Source organism: Hyperoodon ampullatus (genome assembly GCF_949752795.1).
Source record: "Hyperoodon ampullatus genome assembly, chromosome: 14".
Taxonomy (NCBI): Eukaryota; Metazoa; Chordata; class Mammalia; order Artiodactyla; family Ziphiidae; genus Hyperoodon; species Hyperoodon ampullatus.
In genome coordinates this window covers 28,656,908-28,666,725 of record NC_136927.1, presented here as the reverse complement: position 1 = coordinate 28,666,725, position 9,818 = coordinate 28,656,908, and the positions used below count along the sequence as shown (strand labels likewise).

General features: G+C 43.2%; 1 pseudogene across 1 annotated transcript; it reads right to left on the bottom strand.

Annotated features, from left to right (window-relative positions):
• Window positions 1–3,169: 3,169 nt before the first annotated feature.
• On the bottom strand, window positions 3,170–3,517 carry LOC307063901 (small nuclear ribonucleoprotein Sm D2-like; annotated as a pseudogene). The gene has a single exon. The product of its transcript is annotated as a small nuclear ribonucleoprotein Sm D2-like (transcript).
• Between the last annotated feature and the right edge of the window lie 6,301 nt (window positions 3,518–9,818).

Genomic DNA, 9,818 nt, shown 5'->3' with positions numbered 1-9,818 from the left:
TGACAGCTGGTGTTTGAATCTGTTCCCTATACTTGTTCTTGGGTAGGTTATTTAAACTCTTTAAGCTTCAGTTTCCTATATGAATATTGAGGATAATTTTAGTAATGCCTATAGCATGTGGTAATTTTGTGGATTAAATAAGATCATTGATGTAAAGCCCTTTAGTAGTGTACCTCACTTTTCAGCAGTACTCCATAGCATACTCACTTTGTAGATGAGAGAAGGTCACAAGGGCTTAGTAGGAGTCATGAGATGAGTCATGACTAGACCCCAAGGCCCCAGGTCTTCAGGCTAATCATCCATCCACTGTGTTACCCTGCCATCTTTCCCATCCCCAGGACCCTCTTAGCATTTATCAGCCAGACAGGTTGGGGCACTTTGTATTTCATTGTTAAGACCTCCTCTTCATCAACTAGAGGTTTTCCCTTCCTCCTATACTCTCTTCTCCTTCCTTCTTATGACAGCCCCATCTGTTGCTGAATCCATCACCAGGGTGACAGCATTCTGATGATGAATTCACATAATACATTATCAAAATGCCAGTCCTGATGGCCCTGTGATGTATGAAGCTGGCGTTTGTCAATGCCCTGCAGTTCCAACAGAACCATCCATCACAACAGTGTCCTCTTCATGGGGGCACTACACAGAGACACCTTCCTAGGGAGATGAGGAACGGAGTAACCAGGTGAATGTAACACCAGGGAGGCATCCAGTGAGATGGGTAGAATGCATATATTAATCCTGAATTGGAAAGCAGTGTGTTATGGGCTACCCTTGCTGAGCCTAGCGTTCATTCAAATGCATTCAGCCAAATACATCAAGCCAGGTGTTCTTCTGGATGTTGAGGATCAAATGATAATACTGATAACAATCCATGTTGCTTGAGCTCTTCTTATTCTTCAGACACTGTGGTAAATGCTTTATAGATGTTATTGTGTTGCATGCCCCCTGTAATCCCACTTACACAATGGCTCCATTTTCAGACGAGAAAATAGAGGCCCAGAGACACTAAACACCTAGATGTGGTGGTTCCAGCATTTGAACCTCAAATACTGACCTCAGAATCTATCCTCTTACCCATTAAGCCTAACAGGAGGGGCAGGCCCTCACATAAGATAAGTGCTTGGTACTAGGTGTGCAATGTATGTACACTCTAATGCTAACAGCAACCTGCAAAAGTAGGTTTTATTAATGCCATTTTGCAGATGAGGACACTCAGAGGGGTCACACTGCTGGGAAAGGGTAGAATTTGATTTTGCATCAGTCTGACTTCAAATCCACTCATCTTAGATTGCAAGGCACAGTGGGTGGGCAAGAGTGAGGGGTCTAGACTCAGACCTGGTTTCAAACCCAACTCCACCACTATCCAGCTGTGTGACAGTGCAAAAAGTAATGAGCTCCTCTGGGATAATAAAATAGATTAAAATGTTAGAGGATTAGAATGGTGCCTGGCACATAGTAAGCACTCAAGTGAAGTTATTATGTTGCTACTACTACTATTATAATTCCTGCCACTATCACCACTGTTAATACCACCATTCCTGCTACTAGAATACAACACCACTTCCCTGCAGGCTGATTGGTTTGCTGATTGACTGATTGACTCAAACATGAAAAATCAAGAGAAAGTGGTACAAGAGGAAAGAAAGGGTCTATGAACAGAAGAGAAAATGAAGGTTGGGTCATGGTTTCTCATCAGAAAAATAAAGCTCTGTTGACCTCTCTCTATCTTGCTTAATGTGAACTGTGGATCTGATGGGACTTTGCAGGCAGATAGATTTACCATTCTTCAGGTTATTTTAGCCCTAGTTGGCCAAAAAGAGCTTTCTCTTTGTCTGGGAGCCAGAATGATCAAATGACTTCCAAAATAAACAAATCAGAAACCAGACTATCTTTTCCATTGGTAACAAGTCCTGGCAGATAGAATGCTGAGATTTCAATTGCTTTCTTTCTAGGGATACTAGATCACCTACAAGACAAAGTATGAATCTTTTCTCTTCAGTGATTAGGACCCTGCCAACCTTAGCACATGTCTGCCCATGTATTATGTGAGGTTACCCATGAGATGTAATTTAAGGTGCTTTCTTATGATCTACTTAAGGAACTGCCCTGGTTTCTAAAATTTCACCACTAAATACGCATCCTTTTTGGTCTTAAAGTTGTGTCTTCTTTAAGAACCCTCTCGAAAATGTGTGTAACTCAACAAAGAAATTTCCTAGAAGACACAATTCTCAAGCTGCACTCATTTCTCTTAACTCAGTCTATCCTCACAACAATCCCATTTTGCAAATGAGAAAACTGATGAAGTGAAGTGAAGCGGGTTGCATCCATGTATTAGCCCAGTCCATACTTGAACTTGGGTCTCTTCAGCTACAAAGACTTTTCCATTCTTTCACGTGGATTTGGAGAGAGGAACTCCTAGGAAGGGTGAGGCATAAGATAAAGACTTATTGAGATTTTTAGATGAGAAAGAGCATAGGAATAAAAGTCTTATAGATTTGGATTTTAGACTCAGCCCTTACTAGCCCTATGACCACAGTAAGGCCATTTAACTCTCAGAACTAAAATTCCTCCCTGTAGAGGGGAGTTTGGGGGAAAATGGTTACATGTATATGTATAGCTGAGTTGCTTTACTGTGCACCTGAAACTATCACAACATTGTTAACCAGCTATACACCAATATAAAATAAAAAGTTAGGGGCTTCCCTGGTGGCGCAGTCGTTGAGAGTCCACCTGCCGATGCAGGGGACACGGGTTTGTGCCCCAGTCCGGGAGGATCCCATGTGCCGCAGAGCGGCTGGGTCCGTCAGCCATGGCCACTGGGCCTGTGCGTCCGGAGCCTGTGCTCCGCAGGGGGAGAGGCCACAATAGTGAGAGGCCCGTGTAATGCAAAAAAAAAAAAAAAAAAAAAGTTAAAAAAAATTAAATTCCTCCCTGTAAAATAATGGTGACAATAATAATCAATTCATGGGATGGCTGGAGAGATTAAATGGTTTATTATGTGATGGTGTTGATTCCACTCTTAACCCATAGGAGGCGGTCACTAAATATTTCCTTTTCTTTTTATTTTTCTTTTTTTAGAAAAAAACACATGACTTTATTATCCCCAGCACAAAGGGCAGGTCTTCGCAGAACGAGGGGGCGAGTTCTGATGGCCGGGAGGAGGCCCCTACTTGCATGCGATGAGCGGGGTCCACAGGACCACAGTGACCGAGTCCCCACGCAGGCACATCTTTGAGATGCAGCGGTCCTTGTTGACTGGCTTGGACTTCTTCTTGCCCTTACCATTCTTGGGGACTTCGGTCCACAACTCTTTCACATTCTCCAGCACCATGTTGCAGTGCCTGTTGAAGGCCTTCACATGGCCCAGGAGCTTCTTGTTGTGGCAGTTGAGCACTTGGGTGTTGTTCTTGACCCACTGGATGAGCACGGAGAGTGGCCGCGTGTTAAACTTCTCCTCCCGCTTCTATGGCTCCGCCGGGGTCATCTCACCCTTGGGCTTGTTGGTGAGGCTCATGCTGGCGGCGGTGGTGGCCGCGCTCTCAAGTCGCTACTGTCTCCTCTGCGTTGCTTTGTCCTCTTTTCACTTTTCACTGCCTGCTTCTCTGAATTCTAAAAGTACAAATTCTGAACTAGATCAATAATGTAGATTAGCCTCATGGCATCCCAGAAAGTGACTCCCAGCACTGAGATACTTTGTCAATGGATGCAATGCATGGCCTCTTTCTACCTAGAGCAAAGACAGAGTTGACACGCTGCTGTTGATTTCACCTTTCACTAAAGCCAAGGAATCTGCCTGCCTTTGAACTGGTCATCATGGCTGAGAACCATGCACCACCTTTAGAAGAGGTCTGGCCTCCAAGAAAATCTCAAATATCATGGGGCCACAGCTGGGGAGATGCCTCTTACCTGGGCAGGGTGGAATGATTTATACCTGATTTGTCAGAGGTCACCAAGCAGCTCAAAGCTAAACTGAAAGATTAAGAATTGATCCAGATGTAATAACAACCCTGACTAGACATCCAGGAGTCCACTGGCAGCCCTTAAGGCACTAGGCAGGCGGCCTCAGCTTGCAGAGGGTGGGGCATGCTCTGGAGCTGTCCTGGGGTGCACACAGAATCTGAGGCTGAATTATGAATTCTTGTGTGATAAAGTTGTTTCTTTTGAGGCAAAGGAAGCTCTGAAGGGACTTGTAGTTGCTTCATTCATTTGTCCGAGCTTATACTGAGAATTACACACCTCACCTTGTACTAGACTCACCGTCCCAGGCAGAATTCTGAACGTGAAGTCTATGGAATCTTGGTGGAGGGTGTTCAGTAACTCCCTTTCCACAAATCTAATGCAAAGTGGGGCATTCTTATTCACTGGCTCTGCTATCTGGTCACCTCGGTTCCCAAAACAGTTTGGCCTCAATTCCTTAATTTAGAAAATGAGGCTAATAGTAATATTTACCTCTGGACCTGAATAGGTACTTCTCCAAAGAAGATGTACAAATGGCCAAAAATCATATGAAAGATGTTCCATGTCACTGGTTGTGTAGGGAAATGCAAATTGGGTGGGGAGGGATAAATAAAGAGTATAAGATTAACAGATAAACATTACCATATATAAAATAGATAAGCAACAAGGATTTACTGGGTAGCACAGGGAACTACATTCAATATCTTGTAATAAACAATAATGGAAAAGAATCAAAAGAAAGAATATGTATATATATAAAATCGAATCACTTTGCTGTACACCTGAAACTAACATAATATTGTAAGTCAACTGTACTTCAATTAAAACAAAAAGAAAATGCAAATCAAAACCACAATGAGCTACTACTTCACACTCACTAAGATGGCTATAACAACAATATAAAAACAGAAAATAACAAGTGTTGGTAAGCATATGAAGAAATAAGAACTCTTGGACATTGTTGATGGGGATGTAAAAATGGTACAGCCACTGTGGAAAACTGTTTGGGGGTTCCTCAAAAAGTTAAACATAGAATTACTCTATGATGCAACAATTTCACTCCTAGGGAAATGAAAACATACGTCCACATAGAAATCTCTAAATGTTTATTTCATTTTATGGTGTATACCATAAAATGAAATATTATTTTATGTGTATACCATAAAATGAAATATTATTCAGCCATAAAAAGAAATGAAATACTGTTACATGCTACAACGTGGATGAACCTTGAAAATGTTATGCTAAGTAAAAGAGGCCAGACACAAAAGATCACAAATTGTACTATTCCTTTTGTATAAAATGTCCAGAATTGTCAAATCCATAGAAACAGAAAGCGTATTCCTGGTTGTCCCTGGGGATGAAGGAAGGGGAATGGGAGTGATTATTTAAAGAAGATGGAATGTTCATCTGGGGTGATGAGATGGAGTTGGTAGCTAGTAGTATCTTAGTAATCATTTTGCAATTTACAAATGTATCAAATCAACACATTGTACACCTTCAACTTACACAGTTTTATGTATCAGTTATATCTCAGTAAATCTGAAAAAATTAAATTAAATTTAAAAAGTTTTGAAACTAGAGAGAGGTGGTGGTTATACAACATTGTGAATGCATTCAATGCCACTGAATTGTACACTTTAAAATGGTTAATTGTATGTTATATGTTATCACAATTAAAAAATAGTAATGCGAACCTTTAAAAGTTGTTGCAAAAATTTAATAAACTAATACATGTATCTGGATAAATAAATACTAATATTGTTATTTTAATAGATAAATATTGTTTTAATGATTATTATGATAATATTTACTTTTTCTGGAGAAAAGTTTCCAAGTGTCTCATCAGATTCTCAGACAGATCCTCAGTCCCCAAATATTGAAATAGACAAATGAAACATTGGCCTGGGAGTGTGGATTGGTGCAGCCATTCTGAACTGTTCGGTAACACTTGGTCAGTTAACATGGAAACATATATGCCCCACTTCCTGACAAATGCATTTCTGGTTATGTATCTTCAAGAGATTCTCAACTGGGCTCCTAAGGGTTATGCGCAGAGATATTTACTCTGACATTGTGAGATGGGGGTTGGAGGCCAAGTGGACCTGGTCCCTAGGGGATGCACATTGTGCATTTGGTGAATCTTTTTTTTTGGCTGTGTTGGGTCTTCGTTGATGCAGGTGGGCTTTTCTCTAATTGCAGCGAGCGGGGGCTACTCTTCGTTGCGGCGTGCGGGCTTCTCATTGCGGTGGCTTCCCTTGTTGTGGAGCAAGGGCTCTAGGTGTGCAGGCTTCCGTAGTTGTGGCTTGTGGGCTCTAGAGCGCAGGCTCAGTAGTTGTGGTGCACAGGCTTAGTTACTCCCTGGCACATGGGATCTTCCCGGACCAGGGACTGAATCCATGTCCCCTGCATTGGCAGGCGGATTCTTATCCACTGCACCACCAGGGAAGTCCTTCTGTGAATCTTTAGAATGATGATAAGGAATGTTGGTACCAACACAGTGTTCTTAAAAACATAGCTCCGGGACATCTTTAGTAGCAGACTCTACTGATGTAGTTACAATACTCTAGGGGAGTGAGTGATTTAAGGAAAATCACTAAAACTGCCCAGTAACCTTTTCCAAAGAGGTCACTTAGATGTTGTTTTTGAAGTGTACGTGTACGTGTGTGTGTATGCACATGTATGGGATTTTTCTGGGTGGGGGAGGGTGGAATTCATTAAGAAGTAAAGTTAAAAGGAATTTCAATTTTTATATGGTCAAACGAAATCAAGATCTTCCAAATTTTACTCAGCATAGTACTTGGTCTTAATAAAGTATAATTTGTAGAGTACTGAAAAAAACCAATAAACAAAATCCCCCCAACCCCCCCCCAAAAAAAACATAGCGCTTGGTGCAGAGAAGAAAGGCACAGAATGAAATCCATAGCCCTTGACCACATATGCAATTGAAATGGTGAGCAAACCCTAAAAATGCAACTGACAGGGCCACAAAAAAAGGACAGGATACACAGTGAACACAGGAGCGTGATCACCAAAGGAGGCGGAGTGACATTGAGACGGGGAATAAAGGGCGTAAATGAAGAAAGCAAAAGAGAGATCTGCCCGAGCACAGTGATGGCTTCTTGTCATGAACTGAGTAAGAATAACTCAAACTTCTGCACCCAAAGTCAAACAACACAGCAAACAGTAAACAAAGATCCATTGGTCTAGGGGGCCAACATATTTAAGGGCAATCACAATCTGGTTGTGGGTCAATCATCAACCCTGGCTGTTAATTACCTTCACCTGGGATTCCCAGACCAACGCCATCAGGCTCTCCAGGAAGTGGGGTTGAGTTCTGCGACCTCTAGAAGCTTCCTAGGTGCTTCTAATGTGTAGACGCGGTGAGGAGCACCGTGTTAAGTGTCCAGGGTGAAGGGGAACCCAGGGAGCTGCAAGGATGCTGCAGCAGGATAAGCCATGGGAGAGGAGGATGGAGAGGGAGAGGTGAGGTTGAGAGATGGTCATGGCCAGATGCTGGGGGGTAAGGCCTCTGGAGTCTGTTCCAGAATTTCAAGGGGGGAACATTGGGAGAGCTTTAGCTGGGGAGCAACACAACCAGATTTGCACGTTAGAACATTCTGGAGGACTGTCTAGGATGGAAGCGTGGGTAGGAAGGAGGAAGGGACCCCAAAATTGTCAAAATGCTCCAGGTAAGATGGTCAGAATCTGGACTTAAGGCAGGGAGGGTAGGCAGTAAGTATAAGGCAAGGAACAACCATCCCATTTTATCGATGGGCAAACAAGGGCTGAGGGGATTTAAACAGCTCTCACCCCATAGTCTGAACTGGACTCGATAAAGGTCTCTTCCCCTCGAGTCTGGTGCACTAGTTCCAGTCTGAGTGCATGTTCAGTGGACAGTTTCACATTTCGGTGCACTTTTCACATCCAGGAAATGACTGGAGTATTACTGCTTGGGCTGCCATATAGAACATAACCAGATCCCTGTTACATTCATCAGTAGCCCAAGATTGGGCTGGGGCTGCCATAGCACACAGATTAATGGAGTGAAGTAAATAAAGCCATGTGCCTCTCGGGTGACAGACAGCTTTCAGATCCACCCTGTACCTGCTCATGGCTGGGCCAGCATTTATCTCTATCTACATGCAAACCCATTGATCAAGTGGAAAGTCACTAGTACTGAATGATGGTTGGAAGGAGGATGGCCGTGTTGGACCTGATTGTCAAGGTGATGGGAAAATACTAGCTAACATTTATGCGTTGCTTATAAAGTGCCTGGTACCATTCTTTACATATATTGTCCCATCTAATCATTTCAATAACCCAGTGAGGTGAGCTGGTCCTGTCAAACCCAAGTTAGTGTGATGTCCAAAGCAAGGCTCTGGAGCATTTACTGTCTGCCTAGAGTTGGTGGCAGAACTGGCACAAGAACTGGGCTTTTCTGGCCCCCAGCCCATTTCCATCATAGCTCCATAAGCCATAGATCAACATGATCAGATATTGCCAGCCATTTAAAAGTGTTATTCCCTGCAATGCTTTGTCTCTATTCTAATCCAAGAGGAGAGATGAGCCTCATCTTCAGATTTGCCAGGGTCTGTAATGGATGCTCTGAGTGCTTTTGAGAATTTCTAAGCTGAATCATCAGGATGGCAAACCTGGGATTGTGCCATTTGGTCCTCTACGAAATGAGGGCAGAGGAGACTGCTTGGGGGACAATTTAAGAGCTTCCAGGAAAAACAAAAAGAACGGTTCCCAGAAGAATGCGGGGGCTTTCGCTGTCACAACGGGGCTGCCCGAAAGACCCCGCATTGCTATGGAAACGGTGCATTTCTTTTTTTATGGAGCAGGCACATAAAACTCCCAGAATTTGTCATGAAATAAGTTACTACTGTCCCGAGGCTGCCAAAGATGTACACCCTCATTAGGGGAGCGATGTGACAGTTTGGGGATTATAATGAACGGTTTGCAAGCTCAGAGGCTGAGCTAAGGTTACCCTGTTGGGATCACACCCTCTTGGTTTTGGGGACTAAAAGGGGCCCCTTCCTCAAGGTTTCCACAGACCAGAGACCCAGCTTCTGTGCTGGAGCAAGATGGCCAGGTGATGTAATTATGGTGCCTGCGCATCTCATTTACATGCAACCGGTGAACAAATTCTGGCGTTTCTGTAAAGACATTCCTACTGAAATGAAGTGTTTTATCACCTTCTTTTCACCTGGAGCCCTTAATTGGGTAGCTCTGCTCTCCTCAGAGTTTTATTTACCTGGTAATATGCAGATGTTAGTTGGCCAGCTTAGAAATAGAAAGGAATTCCAAAGGAGAGGAAGCAGAGAGACCGCACAGGTGTGTTTCACCCTTCGACCTGGGATGATGCGGTCCTTGACTGTAAGCATCATCAGAAGTCTTTTGTACCATCTTTCAGAATCTATTGAGTTTCTTGTTGATTGACAGTGTCTCTAATAGTGCTCTTGAGAAAGATGAGCTTGTTTTAGGAAACAGTTAGATTGTGCAGTGTGGGAGGTGAGGAGGAAGGAGGCGAGACAATAAAACTCAGAGAGCACCTGGACTGTATTGTCAATACATCCTGGATAAACTTGAAGGATTTGTCATGGAGGAGGGGATGACCAGCAGTGTCCAAAGGTGATGAAGACAGGGCCAGGGGCACCACGAGGGATGACTTCTGGAGCCATAAAGAAATAGTTGCTTTAATAAAACTAATACCTAGACACTCACAGGATGACAATAGAACATCTCCCTTGGGGGACTTCTCACTAAGCAGGGGGCAGTATAGCAAAATGATTATGAGCTTGGATGCTGGAGTTGAAACACCTGGGTTCAATTTTCTGCCCTGCTCCGTCAGT